Source organism: Leuciscus leuciscus (assembly GCF_965113295.1).
Source record: "Leuciscus leuciscus genome assembly, chromosome: 12".
NCBI classification, from domain to species: Eukaryota; Metazoa; Chordata; class Actinopteri; order Cypriniformes; family Leuciscidae; genus Leuciscus; species Leuciscus leuciscus.
The window spans coordinates 30,778,057-30,805,392 of record NC_138736.1 but is presented as its reverse complement, the minus strand read 5'-3'; the positions used below and the strand labels follow the sequence as shown (position 1 = coordinate 30,805,392).

At 41.2% G+C, this 27,336-nt stretch overlaps 1 long non-coding RNA gene across 1 annotated transcript; it reads right to left on the bottom strand.

Annotated features, from left to right (window-relative positions):
- Nucleotides 1-20,491: 20,491 nt before the first annotated feature.
- On the bottom strand, nt 20,492-21,765 carry LOC309510812. The gene is made up of 2 exons (XR_014210443.1): nt 21,635-21,765; nt 20,492-21,528 (listed from the first exon to the last, which is right to left on the bottom strand). It is a non-coding gene; the product is annotated as an uncharacterized lncRNA (long non-coding RNA).
- Nucleotides 21,766-27,336: the final 5,571 nt, after the last annotated feature.

Sequence of the window (27,336 nt, the reverse complement as noted above, 5' to 3'; positions counted from 1 at the left end):
GGTTTACATATGTGTTATTTCTTATATAGGCTATTTTTGATATTTCCATTTATTTTACTTTGGGTTGGGTTTTTTGTTGGTCCCAACAGATTCCGATGGTAATATCTGTCTTTTGGAGCCTCCTGTCCCAACAAAACCTGCAGGCAGTTGTAAGTAGCCTACTCAATACACCAGAAATTATGACAAATAGTGTTATAAAGTGTACTCATCTTCACAGGACGATGGGGATAATGTTATGTGTCACATCAAACAATCTACACATTCAGATTTTTTCACATTTTTATGTGGAGTAGAATCTAAGTTTAAAGCTAAGTATAAATGGGTAGTCTTATCTCTCCCCCCCGCCCCCAAAGTGGAAGAACAGCAGGAGGACGGTCCATCAACTTCTGTTGCACAGATGAACAGAGTTCAGTGATTTTCGGTAAATGCCACAGTTTAATTCTGTAGAATTTGTTTAGAACTACATTATGTAACTCTAATCTACTACTGTATATTCAGTTGCCATGCAGTTAAGGAGTAAATAGACTTCATCTTATTTAAAAAATTGGGAAAAAAACCCCAGTAAAAATAGCAATATTGTATTTATTAATTAAAGATTCATTTTATTAATAAAAATGTACTGAAAGAATGAATGAGGTGTTTAAACACCACTTCCTCTTTAAAAAAGGGGAGGAGACCGAAAGAAACTCTGGGTTTACCGAAGAAAACCTGCTCCCGACCAGGTTAGGTTCACAGAGTAAGTTACCATGGTAACTGACTCTGAGTATAAGTTACCTCTCTTTCAGAAACGGGCTTGACTTACTCTGCTTTCTCAGGTTTAACATACCTCCCATTCTGAAACAGAAAACCCAGAGTTTCCCTCATTTCAGGGTTAACATACTCTGAGTTTTCACTTAACCTCCTTTCTGAAACAGGCGCCCCTGGTCTTTTCACGATCGGATAGCTATCCGATCTGAGAAAACGCATGAAGTGGCCAGGTGTAAACAGCCCCAGAAATCATTCTAATATTCTGATTTATTATGAGTGTTGGAAACAGTTCTGCTGCCTAATATATTTGATGAATAAAAGGTTCAAAAGAACTGCATTTATTAAAAAATATATATAATTTCTAATAATATAAATCTTCTTTACTATCACTTTTATTTATCAATTTAACACATCCTTGCTGAATAAAAGTATTGATTTATAAAAAAAAAAAAAAAAAAAAAAAAAAAATACTGACCTCAAATTACTGACCAGTAGTGTATATTGTTGTTACAAAAGATTTCTATTTTTAAAAAATTTTGCTTTTTTTTTTTTTTTTTTTTAACTTTTTATTCATCAAAGTATCCTAAAAAAAAGTATCACAGGTTATGAAAAGATATTAAGCAGCAGAACTGTTTCCAACTTTGATAATGAATCATCATATTAGAATTATTTCTAAAGGATCATGTGATAGACTGGAGTAATGATCCTGAAAATTCAGCTTTGCATCACAGAAATAAATGATCATTTAAACTAATTATTTTAAATTGTAAAAATATATCACAATATTACTTTTTTTTTCTGTATTTTTGATCAAATAAATGCAGGCTTGATGAGCAGAGGAAACTTCTTTCAAAAACATTAAAAAATACTAATACTTATACTTGCCCTGTAATACATGTATTCTTTGTTTTAGATGTTATTAACTTAAATTCTTATGAATAATAAAAATGTTGTAATGTCTATTTGTTATTTATGGCCTGTATGCCTCATTATTGATATTATAGACCGACTGCGCTGATCAAAAGCATGATGGGAAACGACTTGCTGACGACACAGCTTAATGTTCATTGGTTTAAACAACCGTGATGTATTGTTCTCTTTTAAAATGTTTGATTTTAAAACTCTGATATCATGTTTTATACGCATGCGTTATGTGTGAATATTCCCAAACTATCTAACAGTGCGATCTCTATGGGTTATGCAATGTAATTTTTATAAAAAAAGAAAAGAAAAGAAAAAGAAAAAAACAATACATGTCTGTATTAAAGAAAAAAAGATTAATAAACATGTATTTGGAATGGAATTAAATAAGTAGGCTACTTTGGGTGTCTTGTTCATTATATTTATTTTCATATAAAAGCAACAGAACTTAAATTCCATCCAGTTTATTAGCAACACTGTGCACGAGCGTGAATCCGGTGAATCCCGCGATATCCATCCCCTCGCGTACATTTCAGGCGAGGCAAGGCGCATCTCAAACAAGCCTATTTCTTCAGCGCGATTTCACAATACTACTACTACTAATAATAATAATAATATATCACAATACTGTTGTTGGTTGTTTATACTGTTGATCAAATAAATGCAGGCTGGATGAGCATAAGAGACTTAATTCAAAAAACATTTAAAAATCCAACTGACCCCAAAACTTTTGAACGTATAAGTGTACAGCAGGGGTCTCCAACCTTTTGTGAGTGAGGGCTCCCTGAAGGGATAAAATAGTCTAGAGGGCTACTTGTTTGATATAGGCTACTCATACTCACTTGCTGCGTTCGAAACCGCATACTCAATGAGTAGGTACTTCATTTCAATAAGTACTTACTTAACGAGCGCTAAAAGAGTAGGTAGGCTACTTTATAGCCAGATCTCGTTGAGTATGAATGCGAACCGGACATCTGCTATGTTGACGTTGTCATGTGACCTACGACGCGTTAAGGCCAATTTATACTTCTGCGTCGGGTGCGCGTAGAAGGTACGGCGTAGCATACGCATTGACGTGTACCATACGTCGTACCCTTCGCCGTACCCTGACGCGCACCTCCTCAAAAATGTAACTACGCGTCGCGGCGACGCGGACCGCAAGATCTGTGATTGGTCGGCTGGATAACATCGTGTTTCCTCCTACGCATTTCCGGAATGATCTTCTGCACTCTGCAGCGCCCGCCCGCCATTTTTAAATTCCGAAGATCAGTGAAGAGCCATGGAAATAGACCAAGTTACAGAGAGATTGCTTGAAGAAGTGCGGAAATACAGCCATCTGTATGACTCCTTCAGTCGCCATTGCTCGTAGAAACCTAAACTCAAAACAGCCGCGAGGAATGTAAACACAGTGGAACTGGAACATTAAAACCCACCCGCGCCAACTAGCGTTTCGGCGGTGTAACTGCAGAGCAACACAGACATTCGCAGAAGTATAAATGCTCACGACGGCGTCACCTACGTGCGTAGCCTACGACGTACACTACGGCGTACCCTCGACGCAGAAGTATAAATTGGCCTTTATCACCAAGCGGCAACCTCCCCGTCTCTCTCTTGAAACCAACACGGAAGTGAGTTAAACTGCAATTCATTAACTGGCCGCTTGGGCTGGCTGCAGAAGCGAGTCAAATCTGTATCTCCCCCATGTTAAAATTACCAACTTTACAGCGGAAAAAAACATGTTTACAGCCTGGATCTCTATGTGGCTTTGGTCTATACAGCTAATTTTGCCCTTCATAACAACTGTGAGGGGGGTGAATTTTTGTATAACTCATCCGTTTAGTTGATTAATATTTAAAGTTCTGCATAATTAAGGGTGTGGCCACTTGAGTGACAGATGGATTCCCGCTGATGTCATTGCTAGCTGTTTGTCTGCTGTTGTTACTACTAGCCGTCACTTCACCTCAGCAAATTTTAGCTGCTGAACTTGCCATCTCTGCAGTGTTTTGTGCTTTTTTCCGGGATTATTTCTTACAATTTAATACACCCATTACTTCGCCCACGGTTTAGGATTCCGTCGTTGTCGTCGAGTATCGTTCGAGAGAACAACCAGCGCTGTATTTCAGTTGTTTTCCTCTGTGAAAATGCACTAATGGATGTCTGACAATTTCGTAGCTTTTTGGAGTTTTCAGATTTAAAAACGTCAATAAAGGCTCGTTCGTTCTGCTCTCACGGAACAGATAGATTATAATATGCTTAAGTACCGTCAGATGAAATCCTGCAGGTGTCGGTGCTTTCTCCGTCCATGCAATAAATGCACATCCATGAATGAGCGCGGTTCTCTTACGAGAGGTACTCTCGTACTGCGTAAGTCTTACGCTAGGGGAAAATCTCTTTTCCGCGAGATACTGAAGCCAAAAATTATCCTTAATTTTGAAATAATGTAAAACGCGTTGCGGCAGCATGCAGACACAGGCGAGACGGCTTGTGCGCCTATTGGCTGCCCTGCGGCAACTGCAGCAGCCTATCGATAAGGCCTTTTCGTGACGTCAGCTCCAATGGGGGCGCTTCGCGCCCAATACGTCACGTCCCGCCAGAATGGGCGTGGTCTAGGGCTATAAATATAGCTTCGAGAGGCTAGCTCACTGATTTTTCATCTCTTCAGCGAAGCTCTCGCATCGCTGGATCCGGAGAGAAGCCGCGCCGTCTGAAGAAGCCTTTCAGCGGGACGAGTCGACACTCTGAAGCCGCTGGCCGCGCCGCCTTCAGTCGCCTTCCTGCTGCGCTATCCGGCGTTATATCCTTTCTCTGCTACTGTGTTTTGTGTATGTGTGTGTGCTCGCCGCCGCGACACACACTCTCATTGCACTAAAAGAGCCGGGCGTCTTTTTCAAGACGCCCCTTCCTGAGGATCACGCAGCTCTCGCGCTCGCTGACGGCGACCGCCCTCACTGCGAGCCAGTTACTGCCTATGGTGACTCTGAGGACTCACCTGGCATCCTTCTCCGAGACTGCTCCTCCGCCCCCCCCCCAACCCGCAAAGCTCGCCGGTTCGCCCGCTTGCCTTGCCTGCTTGGGGGATGACACCTGCTCTCCCTCTGTTCGAGCCGCGCAAACCGCGCCGTTCACAGGGGATGTCAGGAGCGGACGGTCACGGGGCTAGCTTTCTCTCTCCCTCTGTTCGAGCCGCGCAAACTGCGCCGTTCACAAGGGAGGCTGGAAGCGGACGATCGGGGTTAGTTTTTCTTTACGTTACAAGAAAGCTACCCTGCCCTTGCGCCCCATTCACGCGTCACTCACCGGCGAAAAGAGAACTCAGTTCCCTGATTAGGCGACTGGAAATATCAATATTGCAGCAAACGAGCCTGTTGTAACACGCACGCTTGCAAGCAAACGCCGAAGAAAACATGTTGACGCTCTCTTATATGCTCACCCATCTATAAACCTTTGTGTTCCCCCCTGTGGCTCAGTGGCGGAATCTTAGGTTTTTCGCACGAGAGACCGGGGGTTCGAATCCCGGTCTAACGGCAGATATATTATGCCGCCAATGCTTCGCTCTGTCAGTTCCCTGAAAGGCGACTGCAGATGTGCATTTTGCAGCCAACGAGCGCGCTGTACAACCCGCTCGCCTGCACCCAAACACCGTTTCTATGGTTCCCGTGCGTCACTGGCGAAAGGAGAAAAGGGTTTTTTTAGCCCCGCTGCGGCCGGGCCGACCTCCACTCCTGACACATTTCTCATTCCCCTCTTAAGTTCAGGTGACTGGAAATGTCAATATTGCAGTGAGCGAGCCTGTTGTTTTGCACGCACGCCTGCAAACAAACGCCAGCATGTTGACGCTCTTTGATAATACTCGCGCTACTGAATGTCTATGTGTCTTCCTCTGTGGTCCAGTGGTAGATCATCAGGTTTCTCAATTCAATTCTCGCTCTGGCAGTTCCCTGAAAAGGCGACTGCAGATGTGTATTTTGCAGCCAACGAGCGCGTGGTACAACCCGCTCGCCTGCACCCAAACTCTGTTTCTATGGTTTCCGCCTCTGAAGTTCAGACGACTGGAAATGTCAATATTGCAGTGAACAAGCCTGCTGTAATACACGCACGCCCTGCAAACAAACGCCAGCATGTTGACGCTCTCTGTTTCTATGGCAACTTCTCGCTCGTTCAGTTCCAGTAAATGCGACTGTTCCAGTGTATTCTGCAGTAAACAAGTCGGCGAAGCAGCCCGCTTGCCTGCACACAAACGCCGCTTTTACGGCTACCCAGATAAATCCCATAAGAGTGTATTTTCTGGTGTCCCGGCCACGGCCGATGGTGTTACGAATGTAGACGAAATGCCCACTGCCCAGTGCTCATTCCTACACACAAACACAGCCCGTCACACAGGGCTCGCGCACATGAAATCGACCCAGGTCGATTGCGCATTAAACGTGGTAAATGTGCCCACTGCCCAGTGCCCACAAACACTACGTTCCGCATATCTCAAGGTTTCTGTAAAAACAAAACCAACGTGCATTCGCTCTGCTCAGGCGGACAATGCTCTCAGTGTTGTAAATGTGCCCGCTATCCCGCGCCCACATTCACACATAGACATGACAGGTCCTACGGGACTCGCCCAGCCCTCCCCTCTCGGTTGACCACCGCAAAGGAGTCGAGCGCGGGCAATCTGCCCGCTGTTATCAGCGCGCCCCCTGCCTCGAAGCGCGACGCTTATGTTACAGCACACCGAAGCCCCTCTGTCGCTGAGCGACCAGAGCGCGCTCCGCATTCAGCCCCTAGCCATTCGTGCAGATGCATGGGCAAGGCTACCCGGGGGTTTTGAAGTGGGTGCTAGACATTATAGAAAGAGGCTATTCGCTACAGTTTCGCCGACGCCCTCGCCGCTATGTGACGCGCGTCGAAGCTACGGTAAAAACAGAAGTAGCACCACCTACTTCGAGCCGAAATTTTGAAACTGTTGAGCAAAGGGGCCATAGAGCCTTTATCTCAAGCTCAGAGTGAAGGAGGGCTATACAGCAGATACTTCCTGGTACTGAAAAAAGACGGGGGTCTCAGACCCATACTAGATCTAAGGCAACTGAACAGAGTGCTTGCGAAGCAACAGTTCAGAATGCTCACGACCAGAAAAATCCTCACGCAGATTCGCCGAGGAGATTGGTTTGTGTCAATAGATCTGAAAGACGCATATTTTCAAATACAAATAGCGTCACGTCACAGGCGACGTTTGAGATTTGCCTTCGAGGGCCAGGCATATCAGTGCTCAGTCCTACCGTTCGGCTTGTCTCTAGCCGCTCGCACCCCTCAGACTACAGGGCATGCGAGTATTGAACTACTTGGACGATTGGCTGATTCTAGCTCAATCTCACTCGGTGCTCATAGAGCACAGGACCATTTTGCTCGATCACCTCGAGAATCTGGGTCAATTGGGCGAAGAGTTCTCTGTCTCCCAGACAGATAATATCTTTTCTGGGCACAGAACTGGACTCGCTGTCTATGATAGCGCGACTGTCACCAGAGCGCGTACTAGACATTCAGCGCGCAGCGAGCTCTTTCCGCTGCGGCGCATCTGTCCCGCTCAAGAAATTTCAGAGGATGCTAGGTCTCATGGCCTCAGCATCATCAGTACTTCAGCTGGGCTTGCTTCGCATGCGCCCGCTACAGTTCTGGCTGAAAGCGCGAGTACCGCGCCGAGCGTGGGCTTCCGGTCTGCTTCGTCTCAAGGTCAATCAGAAATGCATCGCAGCTCTGAAACCTTGGAAAGCAAACGACTTGTACCAATCAGGTGTTAGCCTGGGGACTTCCTCGAGTGTGAAGGTAGTGTCTACGGACGCCTCCACCTTGGGATGGGGAGCACTGCTCAAGGGCAGACCGTTCTTCGGCCAATGGTCAGAACGGGAGAAGCTTCTACACATAAACTGCCTCGAAATGTTGGCAGTAGACAACGCACTGACGCGTTTTTGTCCCCAAATACGAGGACACCACGTCCTGGTCCGCTCGGACAACATGTCAGTGGTGTCCTACATAAATCGCCAGGGCGGCCTCAGGTCCCGAAACCTGCACAGGCTGACAGAACGCCTCCTGGTGTGGGCTCAGCGCAACCTGCTCTCGCCGAGAGCAGCGCATGTGCCAGGGCTCCTAAACGTAGGACCGGACAGACTGTCCAGGAACAATGTTCCGACAGGCGAGTGGCCTCTACACCCACAGACAGTCCAGCTGCTGTGGAAGAAATTCGGCAGAGCGGAAGTAGACCTGTTCGCGTCTCAAGAAAACGCTCACTGTCTGGAATTTTTCTCCAAGAGCAGGGACGCGCTGGCTCACGTATGGCCCCGCCGCCCGCTCTATGCCTTTCCTCCCGTCTCTCTCCTGCCTCAGGTGATAGAACGGATCAGAGAAGGATGCTCAGTGCTACTCGTAGCGCCGTTCTGGAAAAACCAACCCTGGTTCCCAGTTCTGATGCAGCTAGCAAGCACTGCCCTATGGCCAGTGCCAGTGAGGAGGGACCTCCTCTCTCAGGCCAAGGGCTCGTTTTGGCATCCGCGCCCAGAGCTGTGGTCCCTTCATGTTTGGGCCATCAACGGGTACCCGCTGACCTCCCAAGCGGAGTGTTAAACACGATCACGCAGGCTAGAGCTCCGTCTATGCGACGTCTCTATTCCTCGAAATGGTCAGTGTTCTCCAGCTGGTGCACAGCTTGTGGCGTGTCGCCCCTAGACTGTGGGATGACGGAGGTTCTCTCCTTCCTACAAGAGCTGTTGGACAAGGGCAGGATCCCTTCCACGCTCAAAGTGTATGTGGCGGCCATAGCAGCGTTCTCAAAAACAACGCTGGGTCAGTCAGTAGGAAGGAACGATTTAGTCATCGTCTTCCTTAGAGGAGCTAAGAGACTGAATCCTCCCAGACCTCCCTCAGTCCCTGTATGGAACCTTTCTACAGTGCTGGAAGCCATGAAAGGTGACCCATTCGAGCCTTTACAGACGATTGATCTTAAACACCTGTCTTTCAAGACAGTGTTTCTTCTGGCTCTCGCTTCAGTGAAGCGCACAGGGGACTTACACGCGCTCTCAGTAAGCGCGACGTGTATGGAGTTTGGGCCTAATGACTCAAGAGTTATACTCAAACCTAAGCACGGTTATGTTCCAAAATCCCTCAACACACCGTTTAGGGCGCAGGTCATTCCCTGTCAGCCCTACCGGTCTCTGACGAGGAAGGAGACGCAAGCTTCCTTTGCCCAGTCAGGGCATTAAGAGCTTATGTGTCTCGCACGTCTGTTTTCAGACAGACAGAGCAGCTCTTTGTTTTCACTCTACGGACGTTCTAAGGGACTTGCCGTGTCGAAACAGAGCCTATCCAGTTGGATAGTTGATGCTATAGCGCTGGCTTATACCTCTAAGGGCTTACAGTGCCCATTTGGAGTCAGAGCACACTCCACGAGAGGCGTGGCCTCGTCGTGGGCTTGGTCTAGTGGGATTGCCTTGCAAGATATCTGTATGGCGGCAGGCTGGGCCTCCCCGTCTACATTTATAAGGTTTTATAACCTAGAGGTTCCCGCCTTGCAGGCTAAGCTGCTTTCGGTCTAAAATCGGTACTGTCTGCCCTGATGTGTTCGGGCCAGAATACTGAAACTGCTTGAGCAAATGCTCGCTGTTTGATCGCGCAGCTCTATGGGCAGTGTGTAAGACCCACTATATTCGTCAGTCCAGGCCGGGGGTCGCCCTGACTGTACGACACATCATCAGTATAACTGCTCCTTATAGGATGTTATATTATTACAGGAATGATGCTATTCTAGCCACTCTTTCCTGGGCTCTCTGTGAGTCCCTTATGATCATGTACTAGATGAGCCCGGGCACTTGCCCTTGGGACTTTGGTGCTGGATCTTAGCATGCACGGCGTTTTACACTGTTTCCCCTAGCGTAAGACTTACGCAGTACGAGAGTACCTCTCGTAAGAGAACGTACTCGGTTACTAACGTAACCTGGGTTCTCTCTAGAGAGGAAACGAGTACTGCGTATCTTGCCGTGCCTGCACACGCTCTGGTTCGCTTCGGCGATGAAAAACCAGTGAGCTAGCCTCTCGAAGCTATATTTATAGCCCTAGACCACGCCCATTCTGGCGGGACGTGACGTATTGGGCGCGAAGCGCCCCCATTGGAGCTGACGTCACGAAAAGGCCTTATCGATAGGCTGCTGCAGTTGCCGCAGGGCAGCCAATAGGCGCACAAGCCGTCTCGCCTGTGTCTGCATGCTGCCGCAACGCGTTTTACATTATTTCAAAATTAAGGATAATTTTTGGCTTCAGTATCTCGCGGAAAAGAGATTTTCCCCTAGCGTAAGACTTACGCAGTACTCGTTTCCTCTCTAGAGAGAACCGAGGTTACGTTAGTAACCGAGTACGATTTTCTAGCGCATTTACTTGAACTTCATAGGCAATATATCTATGGTTTAACCCATTTGAGAGGCGGCCAAAATCAGAATTTAAAATGGACTGAATAAGCTCATCTCTACGAACTTGAGCGATGCCGCGCTGACGGACCATAGACTATAAAAAGAGAGTGACTGACATGTAACGTTAAGCACATAAATCACTGTCACACACACACTCTCAGAGTAATATTAAGTTACTGCATAATACATTTTCAACTAGCAGAATAGTACAGAATCATATTAGCAAGGCTCCTCAGCTCCACTCCCGCCCCGCCTCTTTGCCTATTTTCTGTTATCCGGGAGTGACGCAAGGCCAAGATGGCGACGGCCGGCTCCGCCTACTTTAGGCTTCAAAAATGCTCTTCAGAAACCTACGGGTGACGTCACGGACACTACGTCCATATTTTTTTCACAGTCTATGGTTATCACACGCGCAACAACTTAAAAGATTTGAACGACACGTTTAATTCATCTATCTGTAAATATCTTGATATTGATTAAACTTGCTCATTTTGTGGTCTTTTTGAAGAAACTGCTGCCCATTTATTTGTGAACACATTTATGGTTTGATTTAAGTTATATTTACATTTACATTTATTCATTTAGCTGACGCTTTTATCCAAAGCGACTTACAATTGCTATATATGTCATAGGTCGCACGCCTCTGGAGCAACTAGGGGTTAAGTGTCTTGCTCAGGGACACATTGGTGTCTCACAGTGGATTCGAACCCGGGTCTCTCACACCAAAGGCATGTGTCTTATCCATTGCGCCACCACCACCCCTACTAATTTAACCCTACTAATGTGACCCACCATTATATCCTTAAAGGGATAGTTCACTTTGAAATTAAATGTTGGTATGTTTTAGCAGTAACTTAAGTCTTTTTTTCCGCAGTAGTTTCAATTTTGATATTTTTAGGTCAAACGGTTTCGCAGTAGCCAAGGCGACATCTAGTGTATATATCTATACCCGCCCGCGCTCTCAGATCACTTGGACGTGGCTGAGTTCAAGAGGTAAAAACGATATAAAAACTGTTCGTTTTCTCACACAAACCGCTCGTTTCGTGTCTTAGGCCATCAATGTGTACTTTCGATGGGGAATTGTTTAATTTGGACGACGGGGAATTGTTTTAATTTGGACTCTGTGCATGCTGTTTGAGACAAGTGACCATCGACCTGCATTATATGACTGACAGACAAGAACGGTTTGACCTAAAAATATCAAAATTGAAACTACTGCGGAAAAAAAGACACCTACATCTTGGATGCCCTTGAGGTAAGCTAAAACATACCAAAATTTAATTTCAAAGTGAACTATCCCTTTAACGATATTATTTATTTTTATTACGAAATCCCAAAATTGTCATCTCTTGAATATGTTGTTAATTTCTTTATTTTATATCCAAACATTTTCATCCACAAGCAAAAGTGGCTTATTGCTTTGTTTTCCTCTTTTTCTTGTTGAATTTAACTCTCGTTTCATCCCTCAGGCCTGGGCCTATAACTAACAAAAAAATGATTTTTTTAAATGTATTATAATGAATTATTTAAGAAAATATATATTAAGATATTCAATCTTGTAGATTCTTTTTTCCTGTGTAAAAAATCTCATATTATGTATGCAAACCCATGATTGATATATATATATACCTCATAACATAGTAACTCAACAGCCCTACCTAGAACGGTTTTCCTCACTGTAAACCCGGATAAGTAGGATCTACTTAAAAAAACCAAGGTAACTCGTTGCCTTAAATTTTTTAAGTAATGAAGCATTAGTTGAATAAGACAAGTGGACTACGTTCAATGTACTTAAGCCCATAATGGAATGGAATAGAACATTTAAGTTGAATGTACTTATAACCGAGTTACAGTAACTGAAGATACTTAGTTTAAACAATCATTCCCCACCCATTTATTTAACTCAGCTTGTTAAGTAAGCATTACTCCATTACCAATTCAACTAAATTATATATTCTAACGGGCCCAACTTAACTTTTAGTTCCTGAAACTCAAAATATCTTTCAATCAATAGAGCCATGTAAAATACACACATACAACTGCAACATTACACTGATCCAATTATATTTTTATTGAACATGTCTTTTTTTTAGCAACAAAAGAAACAATGCCATGGCCTAATAGGCTTCTAGTGTGTAGTTTCCTCACATACTGTATTTTTACAGCACTAGTACAGTAAAAAGCATTTACAGTACTCCACTGTAATTACCAAATACAGTATAACCCACATACTTTTACAATATTAAACTTGTCTACAGCAATAAATTGTATTTTACAGGGAATGCTGCTTTTATAATTACATAATTAAAATATTATACATTAAGGTTTCATAAGAGTAGCCACACTAGGAAAAAGAAAACAAAATTTGGTTAAAAGCAAAGATCAGAAAATTGCCTTCTGTGAACATGTTGGCTGAATTTTTTAAAACATAAAATGCAATTTTAACACTTTAACAACAAACAGGTATAACTAAGCGTTTAATTAAAGGGATAGTTCACCCAAAAATTTTAAATTAGCACATGATTTACTCACCCTCAAGTCATCCTAGGTCTAGATGACATTCTTCTTTCAGACGAATACAATCGGAGTTATTTAAAAAAATGTCCTGGCTCTTCCAAGCTTTATAATGGCAGTGAAGTGCTGTTTCTGTTTTGAAGTCCATAAAAGTGCAAACGAAATCCCATTCAAAGTCTGCAAGTTTTCGCAGAAGTGAGGAAACCTGTAGGCTTACAGTGGTGTTCTTTTTTTTTGCATAACTTGGCCAGTTTTCTTTGAAGTTACTTGTCCTTTCTTTGTTTTTGATCCACGTTCAGGATTGATGTCAAGAAAGCGTCTAAAAGGCAGAAAAGAAAGAGAAAAAAAACAATGAAATATTATGGACTGAGTTTATATATTTTGACAGAGAGAGACAGCACAAAAGACGTGTAAATAAAAACCAGATATCGGTTTTAACGACTAATTTGTTTGGATAAAACTAAACAACATGAAAAAAAAAATGCAATGTTGGATGTTGTGATCAATAACTGATATTTCTTCTGCCCTGGTTAAAATACATCAACTCAATGTGTCTGTTTACAAGCGCACTGTCAACTAACTAAACTTTTGGAAGTGGGGTTGCCAGATTTAAAGTTTATTCTACAACTTTTGTCTACTCATCACCCAGCTCATTAACAATATCATCCCCTCATCAGGTCCCATCAGAGTATCAGTGGAAAGGCAGTCATAGACTCTCAGTTTATATAGAGCACACATTGCCAGAATCCAGCCCAAACCTTTGTGACAGAAATAATTTAACTTAATTGCAAGCCTTGCAATGTGAATTGCATACGTGACTACATGATAATGTTAAACATGACATTTACCAGACTAAAATGCATGTTTGCACCCAAAAATGAAAATTCTGTCATTATTACTCACCCTCAAGACTTTCGTTCATCTTCGGGACACAAATTAAGATATTTTTAATGAAATCTGAGAGGTTTCTGTCCCTCCATTGACATCAATGTCATTGCAACTGTCAAAGCCCAGAAAGGTAGTAAAAACATCAGTAAATAGTATATAACAACGTTGGTTCAACCTTAACCCTGGAGAACCCAAGAACACTTTTCTTCTTTGGAAAATTATGAACTATGCATTAAATTACTTCTATAAGTTCACTGAACACCAAAATATCCACTTTTTAAATTTTAACCCTTTATTCCCTAATTTAGGATTAGGGCCAAATTTGACCCATGGGCTTTAGGTGTATCATTTCACAGAATAACAATAACAAACACCGTCAATGCAAACTATTTTAAATTTAGGAAAATAATCAGTCAACCACACAGCTACATTTAACAATGTTTTTTTGTTGTTTTTTTTTTGCTTTATTTGTTGCATGTTAGAACTGGATATCAAATGTACAAACACTTTGGCCAATGGAAACAAGAACACAAGGCCAAAATCACGACTGAAAAAAACTAACACCATGGGTCTTTGCTTATCCAAAAATCTGTTCTGCTAGAGAGAGGAACTCACACTATCATCAGCTTCAAGTAGCTCCAATACTTGTGTTACAGTGACCTTTCTCTGCTGCTTTCCCTGTCCTGAAAAGGGAGTGGCCATACTCCCTGAAAAGATATACTACTTTATTTATTTCAAGGCTTTAGCCAAACACAGGACTGTCACCATTCTCCATAAAAGTCACTCAAAGAACCAGAGGGTCATTTTTGACCCAACATGTTTTTAACCCATACACCCAGAGGGTCATTTTTGGCCCATCGTTTTTTGAACTAGCTCAGAGTTGCTAATTTATCCAAAAATAATATAAAACATACTTCTAGGCATTCTGCAAGCTAATACTAAATAGATGAACAAAAAATACACAATTTTACCATCCGCTGGTTTGCTGAGAAGACGATTTTGTTTGGCTAGGTTTCCAGCTCAACAAAACAGCATGTGGTCAGCCATCATATTACTACCACTCTGGCACTTGTGAGTTCAATATTCATCCACTAGGTGTCTCTATGCAGGGGCCAGAAGTGGCACTCTGGGCTTTTGAAGTAAAATTTGACCATTTTTTTTTTTTTTGGGTAGCAGCAATTAACAGGGGTCAAATTTGACCCCGTGGTTTTGTGCGCAAAATAACCCCAAAATAACAACATTGTTGAATAATCTCTTCTTTTCCATGTCATTCTCCTACACTGTTGACGTAGTGTAAACAGTGCAGCGCTTATGGATTGTACATCAGAGCGTAGGCTCACTATTGGCTAGCTCCTGGGTCATCACACACGACCAGAGTCGGCCAATAATAAGCCTACGTTCTGACGTAGAACCCAGAAGCACTGCACTGGCTTTTTTTCAAGGCTTGCACCTTGAAATCTATAACAGGGTTTGCGTTCTCGAGCCACCAGGCACTGTTTTGTGTAGATGAGTGGGCCGGAGAGCGTTAAAGGATAACTCTTGCCAAAATGTTTAAGTTTGACCGTATTTTCGTTTGCTTGGGGCACGACTATGATAGCATCAAAAATCGCTATTTTTAAAACACTAAGAAGGCTCGACACAACATGAAACTTTGCTCTCAGTATCACCAGGGGCTCTACACATGAACTCCAGCATGGAGAACATTGTTTGTGTACACAGAGTTTACTAAAAAGAAAGATTTTGAACAACTCACTGAAGCTGTGTCCGCCGGCATTTTGACGGTCAAAAATAGTCGATCTGATAAATTTATTCTAGAGCTGCTGTAAAGCCTAAACAATCTATGTTACTGTACTTTCCTATTATCACTGTAAAGCTGCTTTGAAACAATCTATATTGTTAAAAGCGCTATATAAATGAAGGTGACTTGACACTGTTTACACTACGTCAACAGCGTAGGAGAATGACATGAAATAGAGTAGAGATTGTTGAATAATGTCGTTATTTTGTTTTTGTGCACAAAAGGAATTCTCATCGCTTCATAATATTAAGATTGCACCACTGTAGTTACATGGATTATATAAACGATGTTTTGACTACCTTGAAAGTTGCAAAGACGTTGCTGTCTATGGGTGGTTCAGAAACCTCTCAGATTTCATCAAAAATATCTTATCTTTGTGTTCTGAAGATTAACAAAGGTCTTACAGGTTTGGAACGACATGAGGGTGAGTAATTAATGACAGAATTTTCACTAATCATTTAACTGAAAACAACTTGCACTGACATATCTTAAAATATGTGACTGCCACTGTTTTGTCTCGAGATGCACACCAGTAATGTTTTTTTTTTTTTATTAGACATTTTTATAAAAGCTGCTTAAATACCCTAATTTGATTAAGGCCTAGACCCGGCTTAAGCTAAGCCCAGTATGGAAACCATGGCCATATTGTTTATACCAGTAGTCAGCTATTTATATATTATTATATTTATAATATTTATATGAATGGCAAATATGCTAATGACTAACCTCTGAACAAACTCAAGGTGCTGCCTCTTCCTGGTACTGCAAGCTGAACTCATAGGAGGAGGCAAACAGCGCTGCCAGGCCAGTGATGAAGATGCTGTGATCCTTTCACACACACCTTGACCTTCCAAACGTAATGTCCACTACTGGTCGCTTAGAGATTGACCTGTAATTAAAAAAAATGTATGAATAAATAAATAATATTAATAATTAAAATAACTATTGTGGGTTTCACTGTGGTTCGATGTAGTTGTCTATTCATAGTTCTATGAATACAATTTTTCACCTAAACATTAAAATTGATTAGGGTTAGAATGTTAAAACGCACTGGCATATTATTTTGCTTGTTTTAAGCATAAACTCACTTAATTTTGACTTATTCTTTCAGAAAACAATCCAATTTTTACTTGTCTATTAAATGCTTCTTCATAAGAATTTTAGATATCTGGACTGGAAACAAGAAAAAAACACTAATTAAGAAAAACATATTTTGCAGTGGGGTGAGTAAATGATGGCTTTTCATTTTAGGTTAAAACTACCCAATGTTTACATACCAAGCAACATAAAGTGTGGACTCCACTGGCAAATGTAGATTGCAGGACATCAGCGTTGCAAATTCCTGAAACAATTTTTTAAAAGGACAGCACAACCATGATCAACAGAACCAAAACATAAAACATTACAGATTAATGAGATTTGTTGAATAATCTCTACTCATCTGCTTTAAGGATAACACCGTCTAACTTCTCTTTGAATGGTGGGAGTAGTTGTAGGACCATGGCATGGCAATCAGGAATACTAGCCTACATTTAAAAACAACATTAGGAACATGGATTTTCTTGTGCTAGCAAAATTCTGACAACGATTCAAAAGCACGATCACAGAACTGACAATTTTTTTTTTTTTTTTACCACACAGATAGACTAACGTTATAACTGTGTAACACTACTTAAAAGCACTTACATTAGCACTGGACCGTCATCAGCTTCAAGGTGCTGGATACTGAAGGAGAGGTTTGATCAGGTTGGTCTGAAAACACTGCTGTGGTGGACCAGTATCCTGAATTTAAACCAAAGGTCACTGAAGGTGCAGCTGAACATGTTTAAGCTCCAAAACACATACCCAACCAGTTCAGAGGCCGCAACTATTCTGAGGAATCAGTTGCCTGAACTTCGTGGCCTTTTCAACCAAGTAGAAGCACTTGTACGACTTCTTGTGGTTGTTCCTGCCTCTGCTGAAGAGGAGAGGAGCTTCGGTGCTCCGAGGAGGTTGAAGACCTGGCTGAGAAGCACAATGTTGCATATTCACATTGTATCAGTCTATCACATTCACAAAGTAATACTGGATAAAGTCAGAAAGGAAAACATTTGCCAGGAGTTTATCCTGGTGAATAAGTACAGGAAGCAAGTGTTTTGTTCTTTCGTGTGAGAAGACGAGACAGGACAGTATAGAAGGGTGGATAGTTAGGATACATGGAGAGATGTGATTGAAAGGATAGATGGAGGGCAAGGAAAAATGTTCTTTATATTAAAGTTAAATGTTTGTTTTTATGTTTGTGAGATAGTGTGACAATCTTGCAGCTTGTGTCCCAAATAAGTAGTGCATCTATTGTGTTATCAATTTTCCCATACTTTTGGATTACAGAAGTAATGATTACAGATCGTTTTATATTTTCAGGTACAGCGGTTAGTTTTAAATAAGTTTATTTAACAGATTTTATTCACACACAAATTGGATTCAAATAAAACATTTGGAGTTGGCTAAATTAGTAATGTAAACAGAGCACAAACAATTAGCCTAAGTATATGAACTTATTTTAACTAAGTTAACAGTGCATAATTGTTTACAGTGCAGCATGAAAGTTCTTTGATTCTTTATTTTCTCCTCATTAATTCCACACAGCTTCAATAAAGGTTCAGCACATAAGCACAAATGAGTACACTGGTGTTTTCATGGGTGTGTGGTCTAAAGCAACGCATATAATAATATAAATCAATATATAACATAACAGAAACACAATTCAATAGGCTAACTAAACAGATGCTTACAATGAGATGTAGCAGAAACACTTTCATGAACAATAAGCAACATCATTTGAATACATGAACACAAATCAATCACTACTTCTATGTAAAGCTTCCTTAAACAAGGAATATCAACCAACATAATAAATTGACTTCATCAAACAGTTAACATGAGCTGAAGTACATAAATCAAGTTGGTACTATACGCACACATCAAACGTGAGGAAAGCATGCATGAGTCTGTTTGCTACACTCACTCACTCCATGCGGACTGGTGTTTTCTATCGACGCTAATACTGAACGCCCCCTGCTGGAGATTGGCGGAGCAGCGTCTTAACGTGCTTTGACAGCGCGCTGTTTTTAGCTCAAATTTTAGTCTTGATGTGTTCCTGGACTCAAAAAACTGTAGCATATAAATTGCAATTAATTAATTAATTAATTAACCTTTATGTATCCAGGCAAGTCACTTAAGAACAATATCTTATTTTCGACAACAGCCTGGCAGGAGAGATCTCCTGAAATTCGAACAAACATGATGAACAATGAATTATGATATATTTTAAAATATGTGATATGTGTATTTTTAATTGAATCGACACACTACCTTTGATCATTGAAAAAAAAAGTTTAGAAATTGTTTGGTTTGATTTCTTCCTGCCGTCGACTACTCAATGAAAGAACCATATTTGTATCGAGAGCATCGGTTCCCGAGCAGACTGTGGAACATCTACGTTTACACTAGTAGTGCATTTTCGTTTAAAAACGCATACATTTATTTAGCTACGGTTAAGCCTGCCGTTAGACTATTTAGACCCGTCAGTCAAGTCCGAAGCAAGACACACGCAAGTGACATATTGTGTTATGGCAACGAAGTCTCAGACTGACAGATACATAACAATAAAGGTGAATTTAGGCTACTTTAGTTTTGAACGTACGTTATCATGTTAATTATAATCAAATTGATTTTGTTTTATTGACCACAATATTATCACTGATATTTGTTTGAGATGGGCACATTTGATTAATTTTGGGGGGGAAATTAATGCACAGCAAGCCGTGGATTTTCCCTTACATATAAGTTTATAAAGTTTTCTGTCAAAACAATAGCAGTTATCTTTGCAAGTTTCATTCGAAAAAATCCCTTGGCAACCGGCCGACGCGCGTCACTACTCGTGACGTCACAGGCAGAGTCGCCCATAGAACTCTTCTCTGGTTTTCGAGCAGTTCAGTTGATTTCTGGTCTGTAGTACAAGCGATCTGACTAGTATTTCTGTTACATCTGTGGTGAAAAATTGCTCTAATTGTTTTATATCTCTCGATCTGTGTTATATCTCATGATTTTTAGTATTTCATTTTGATCTGTGCAATTTACGTTCAGTGAACTTGTGATAAGTTAGTGACAGAACATCAGAGAGACATCTGGAGCAATGGGTCAGTGCAAATCTCACAGTTACATTGTAAAGGAAGATGCTGCTGCATCTGTGTCGCCAAGGCCTGTCCCAGAGAAAGTAGAGAAGAAGAAGAAAGGGAAGTTCCTTAGATGGGTTTTGTCTCGGAAATCCAAGAACACTTCCACCGAAGCCCAACAGAGTCAGTGCAGAAATGACAGCAGCCAACAGCCTGAGAGATGCTCTGATGGGGAAGCTGAACACAACAGCGACACTGAACACAACTCAGTGTACAGCAGGCACAGCTGTGTGTCTTCTCCCACCAGTGTGCCGGATGGTGATAAAGACATTACCAGGCAAGAGCAAAGTGGCATCATCTCACACAACAGCAATCCTTCTCTGCCTGTGCCATCTATGACTGAGGAGAACATCAACTCAGCTTCGACATCGGATGACATTTCTTGGAAGAATGAGGATGAAATTATCCATATAAGTTCAAAGGGAAAGACAGGTCAGTTTATATAACAAGCCCCAACATGACTCATAAAATGTGCAAAAAGTACCTACATTTTAACATGTTTTTCTGGACATTGTCTTTATTATCCAAATGAAAATGTGAACTGAGGATGGATTTTGGTTGTGTGAGGCACCACAATAATGTGTCCATTCTACAGCTATTTTTAATGTGAATTTTTTATGTTTTTTTGTGGTTTATACTGTACATTTTGTATGTCCCTCTTTTTTTTTAACAGGGGAAGTCTTGCAGCACTATGAAACTATGAAAATGCTGGGTAGAGGATCATATGGATGCGTCTACGACGGGATCCGTTTGTCTGATTCAAGAAAGGTCGTTTTTTTGCACTCTTGGAAGTTGGAATTTAAATTCATTAAAAGTTACATCAAGGTTAATTACTGGAATCATGTGACCTCTGCACATATAGTTAATTAATTGTAAAACATTCTTACAAAAAAATTCTTATTTTTTCTTTCCCTTGGAGAACAGGTGGCAATCAAACATGTGCTGAAGACAGAAGCCATGGAAAATGTCCATATTGTAAGTAGGCAATTCCTCTCTTCGTTTTATTACTCTCAGAGTACACAGTCACATTAACAATAGGACATTTTAACAAAATTTTGCAGTCACAAAAGGACCATTGTCAATAGCGTATGAACTTCCGAACCAAGCAGCTTTCTGTTAGTCAGCACAGTTCATTCGCGTGACTTTACCCTCATGCAAAAATTCCCATTAAAATGACAAAATTTTGCCCTGAAAATTTTTGCCGGTCGACAGTAAAAGTGACCGAAACTTTAGTAACTATTTCCAGTATTTCAATTACTTAACTCTTCAAACCTATACTTACCCAAATGCAGGACATAATTCTGTAGTAATTCATTTAAATTAAACCATGTCCCCTAATTATCTCACTTTTGTATAACTATTATCTCTCCTGTAGGGTCTATTCGGCAAATCCCCTCCAAATGAGGTCGCTATGATGGCTCTTATGAACAAAAATCCCAGTGTTCCTCAAATAATAAAGCTGCTGGACTGGTACGAGACACCAGAGGAATATCTACTGGTCTTAGAGCGGCCCACGCCATGTGTAGATATGAGGATATTTTTACTGCAAAATGGTGGCATCCTCAAGGAATCGACGGCACGAGCTGTGATGCGTCAGGTTGTCACTGCTGCAAGAATATGCAGTGAGAGGGGCGTCTTCCACAGCGACATCAAGCTGGAAAACCTGCTCATCAACCCAAACACCTTGCAGGTCAAATTAATAGACTTCGGTTGTAGCAAACGCTTGAAGAAGTCTTCTTATTCGAAATTCAGTGGTACGTATTATTCCACAAATCTATGGTGAATAAATCGACAAAAAGCTATGGAAATACAAATTCATTGCAATGGACGAAATCTTGTTCTTTCTTCCAGGCACAAGAGATTATGCTCCCCCTGAGTGGGTCAGGCATGGAAAGTATCATGGCAAGCCTGCAACAGTGTATTGTTTAGGCGTACTGATGTTCAAGATGCTGTCTGGGAAGTATCCTGGCGAGTACCGGTACCTCCCTCAGATGTTTGGTGAGCCCTCCTACACAGAAGACATTTCCAAAGGTGAGAGCATGTGGACGGGTCATACAGGAACTTTTATTACTGCTTAAAATAATGTGAGCAGTTACACAAAGTATAACACTTACAATAATAACCGGACATCTCTCCCCTCTTCACAGAATGCAGGGATCTGATCCATTCATGCATGGAAAGTAATCCAGCCAAGCGGATTAATATGGAAAAGATCCTCCTCCACGACTGGTTCCAGGTATCGATCCTCACCTAAAAATGTTTGGAAATAAGATACCGTCATGAGAGGAAGAACGAGAAACAAAAGAAACCCAGAGAGTAGGTAAAGAAAAAACCTCATGTGCCTAAAAGAAAAAAGGTAAGGAAAGGAAGTATATGTAAGCGCTTTGAGGTCTCAGAAAAAGCGCTATATAAATGTAACGAATTATTATATATATATATATATATATATATATATCCATATATGCAATCACAGGTCAAAGCACAGCTTACATGCACTATTGGTTAACGATGAGACGCTATAGTCGCAGGACAAAACACCGCTCTTCCGTTCCGATAACAACATTAAACAGGTTCTCCCCACTCAGTGAATCACCCACTGAGAATCCTGTTGATTGTGCCCTAGTTATTGGTGATTCTATTACACAGAACATGAAAATAGAGACACCAGCCACCATAGTCACATGTTTGCCGGGAGCCAGAGCGCCTGACATCAAAGCAAATTTAAAAGTGCTGCTGGCTAATGCTAATCGTAATTTCTCTAAGATTATTATTCACGTCGACACAAATGATGTTTGACTCCGCCAGTCGGAGATCACCAAAATTAATATTAAAGAGGTGTGTGAACTTTCCAGTACGATGTCAGGCACTGTAATTTGCTCTGGCCCCCTTCCTGTTCGCAGGAGTGATGAGATAGTTAGTAGATTGTGTTCACTCAATGGCAAAATAATATAGAATTCATAGACAATTGGAAAAGTTTTTGGGGCAGACCTGACCTGTTGAAAAGAGATGGTATTCATCCCTCCTGGGATGGTGCTGCTCTTCTCTCCAGTAATTTGGCTCATAGTCTTAGAGATAAAACATGACAATCTGCGGCTGGTTTCACAAAGATAGACTTTGACTATGGCTTAGATATAGTAGATAGTCAGACTTCAGATAGACATCTAAATCAGACCGTTGCACAAAGCACTTAAGACTCTGACTATCTTAAGTAGGACTACACTGCAATGCATTCTGGGTAAAATAAGACATTTTCAAAACAAAAAACATGGCGGATCGAGTAAGCGCATTCAACCGCTCAGTGCAGTTTACCCCAGCGGAAAATATGTGTTTGTTGGAGTATAACAGTTACAAGGACATTTTACTTGAAATTTAGCGGAGAATGTAGTAACAAGAAGAAATGTTTAATTTGGAAAAAGATTGCTTCGACAGTTAAAGGGATAGTTCAGCAAAAAATGATATTAAACCCATGATTTACTCACCCTCAAGCCGTTCGAGATGCATATGTCAATCATTTTTCAGACGAACACATTTTCAGTTATTTTAGAAAATGTCTTAGATCTTTCAGTGGTTATATGTATATTTTTACGACAAAACCGCACGGATTACACCCTCAGAAGGCCTTCGTTTATCCCCCTGGAGCCGGATGGATTAGTTTTGTGAAGGATGCATGCACATTTTTGGGACTTGAAGGAGGTGGACCCCATAACTTGACATTATAACCACTGAAAGATCCAAAACATTTTCTAAAATAACTGAAAATGTGTTCGTCTGAAAAATGATTGACATATGCATCTCGAACGGCTTGAGGGTGAGTAAATCATGGGTTTAATATCATTTTTGGCCGAACTATCCCTTTAACAGCGTTAATCCGATCACTGAGCGGAGCGTTAAAGACGTACAGAAAAGATGGTACAAGATACCCTGTATACCACCCATGACACAGAAGCTTTACTGAGACCCACTGTGTCACCAACAGCATTCAGAAAAGTTCCTGTTGCATAAAATCTCAACGCAGTGCAAACCTGCGCGCCATTCGGCGTCTGTCCGCGGCGCCCATCAACGGCTCAGGACCTTGTTCAAAATCCTGCTGTGCCACAGAGCGCCATTTACATTTTTGTCTCATATTTGTCTAAAATCGTCGTTAATGTATACTGACTTCACCCTGTCCTGCAATATACATTTAGTTTTACATTCATTTAAGGAAATCAGCTGTGTGGATGAAAACGGCTGATGTTATCGGATTTTCAGGTGATATTCTCAATTCATTCAGTTAACGGACGCTCTGAGGTAAAGTGTTCAGACTGCAGACTTTAGTTTGCAACGATTGTATTTAATTGTACAGTACAATCATAACACATTATCTTAATTCCATAATGTCCTTAACCCTTGTGCATTGTTCAAATTCACTACCCTTTCGTTATGTTCGTGGCTGAAAACAGCCACTACTTTAAACTGCTGTAAAAATGTATCAGATAAATATTTTTTTCAATTTTTTTTGCATAAATCTATTAATCAACCTCAGTCCTGATCAAAACTACTAAATGTTTAAAAAAAAAAAATCAGGATTTTAACTCTTTAATTGCCAAATTCATAAATGATGTCACTGATTTTGGAAAAAAAAAAACACAAAATGACTTATTTTCAATATAAAATGTTAATGTGGACTGGATTTTTTTTTACCTTTTATCACAGTCTTGGACATGTCAAAGATTAGAAATAACATTGGTTTTGATGCATTGTTAGTTTTTGTGCAGCATCAGATTTGAACTTTTTCTCCCTCATTTATGCCTGGCTCACACTACAGGAGTTTTAAAATCCTAACCGATTTTGAAATCTGGTTGCAGCACACACTTAAGGAGAATCTTTGCAGATTTTCGTCCCTCAAATCTTAAACATGCTCACACTACAAGGTTTGAAAATCGCGGTGCACCACACACTACAAAATGTTATTAAGATTATCGTGCCAGAGGAAGCGCCTCACGTGATCTCAAGCAGCAGATCTGAAGTGGAAAAGCATGGAAACATATGGGACATGCATTGCCATGAGACACACACACACACACGCACAAAGAACCTACCGGTACTTTGAGTTAAGAGCTTAGATCGGGCCCAAAAAAATCAAGCCCGACCCTACCCGAGCCCATATTACAAAAATTGGCCACTTAATATTTAATATTCAATTATTTTAATTGTCACAATTAAAGTATTAATTTTATTAAATTGACCAAAGCACAGCATTCAGCATTCAATCAAATATTGATTAAAGATTTATTATTATTAGGCTAATAATGTTATTTCAACATAATATCTCGTTATTTCGACAACAAGCGTGCAACAAGCTAGATGTGCATTTGTAAATCCGGTGACGCGTGCATTGATTTTATTAATAAACTAGTGTTTTCTGTCGGCTGCAAAGATGAAGTTGACGATCGCCATCTCCGTAGTGAACGCGCCTATATAGAGAGAAATGCACATGGATTACATAATCAGAGAGTAGCCTATTTCTTTTCGTTTTGAATTGTTTCTTTTAAAGACATTTAAAGATTCGATGTATTTCTCATGTCTGTGAGGCATACACTGAGTTTCGGTAAATTTATGATGAGATGCGCTCCAGTTCACGAGCAATGCAAGTGACAGCGCAGGCGCCTCTATGTCATGTTGCATGATTATTGTCTGCTATATTTGCTTCCAGGCAATTGGCAATTGGTTGATAAAAAAATTATATAAATTAAGAAACAATTTATACAAAACGAAATTCACTTTAAAGAAAGGCTTTCTACAAAGCAAAACGTAATGAAGTGGTCAAAATCATGTCTGACCCACTCTATGTCTCCCGATACATTGCACATCATATCTTACTCGTGCTGTTCACTTTTCATAATCAACATAGCCTAAATGGAAAAAAATAACATTATAATATTTTAACAAATAGCACAAAAAAACACAAGCATTTTTGGGGGCGGCCACAGCCCCCTGGCCGCCCAAAACGACGGGTGTGCCTTCATATCAAGTCATATTGGTGAAAAGGTAGCCCTGACCAAGGAAAGCGAAATCTTTCAAAAATCATCCTTTTAAGGATATTTCTCATGAATGGCGTCAGCGCTGGTCAATACAATAAATCAATGCCGGCGTTGATCATGGAGTGACGCATCAGCTTTAGCGTTGTCCTGCTCAGAGTCTTGTAAAGTGGAGCTCAAAGTTTAAATTAAATATTAAAATAATTAACAGCTTGTTTCATTACATCTAGCACCTATCTGTGAATGCATCCGCATTTTTACATTTCCGTTGAAAGAACAGTTTAATGACTGAGTGACAGTCTCTAATGCGCAGAGACTTTCAATGTCAATACTGGTAAAAATATCAGCAGAAAGCCTCTCGTAAAGTGAGATTCAAGGAATTAACTGTTATATAACAATGGTCTAACAAGCTCATTGTCATGTTTATGTTGTGTTTATTATATTATGTGGACCCCCGACCCTTATTTTGACGTGTTGTATCTTCATTTTAATCCACTTCGTTTTAACGCGCTTTTTACTTTCGGTTTCATGAACATGTACTCGTCTTTGTGCCTGCTGACCACAGTGTAACACTCATTTATTTAGCAATAAATAAATGGAGATAAAAACGCATATCGAGTTGAGTCACTCAAAATTATCTCAAGGGAAATTCCTTCAGCACAACAGCCCTACTTGTTTCCTGGCTATTTTGACAGCACTGACGTAATCACAGACTTGCTCATCCCGATTTAAAATCTTAAATATCAAACATGTTTGATATGATCGGGGCGAGCCCGATTTGTGTGAGAGCAGATCGGGAGGTGCAAGATTCGATCTGTGAACACCTCACATTACCAGATAATCTGCGCCGAACATCGGAACCGATCAAGGTCCTCGACAAGATTTTTTCTCCGATTCTCGGGAGGGGGAAATCGGGCATAAATCGGCCTAAAACTCCTGTAGTGTGAGCCAGGCATTACTGTTTGTGGCTGTTTTTGCACCATAGACTTCCATTATAACCACATTTTTTGATTGCAAAGCCATAACACCATATAATCATGCATTTTTGATTGTTGGTGGTTTTCCCTGTTGGGAAGAGGTTAAATTTGTAATTTTTACTGTTGATAACCAGGTGGCACCATTAACCCTTTAGATAGGCCTGTGCAAAAAAAAAGCTTAGTTTCTGGCTTTTACATGGAGTTATATGGAGTATAATAAGATATTTGTGTGTGTGTGTGAGAGAGAGAGAGAGAGAGAGTGTGAGTGTGTGTGTGTGAGAGAGAGAGTGTGAGTGTGTGTGTGTGTGTGTGTGTGAGAGAGAGAGTGTGAGTGTGAGTGTGAGTGTGTGTGTGTGTGTGTGAGTGTGAGAGTGTGTGAGTGAGAGAATATGAGAACTCACCTTGATACGTCTGAGAAAATCAAAATATGCACCTCAGCTCTCAGAACTACATGGAGTAAACAAAAACAAAGTAAGTGTATTTATGCATCTGCTGCCTTTTGATGGTGAGAAATGCAGACTAAACAAAGCAAGTGGATTTAAACACTTGCATGCAAGCCTGCTGGTCATTTGATGGTGAGAAGAGCAGCAAGCAACATGAGAAAGGGCTTGACTTGTAGTGAAGTTTTAGAGATGATTATGCAGCCTGACCCCTCCAGCGAGCTGCAGGATGTATCGTCTTCTCCCTCTGACCACAGACTCAGGAGAGTCAGATCCTGATTTGGATGTGGCATCCTCATCATCCTCTCTAGCTTCCACTGAAGGCGAGGAAGATTCAGAGGATCCTGGATCGGGGTGGATTGGGAGAAACGGCGAAGTGTGG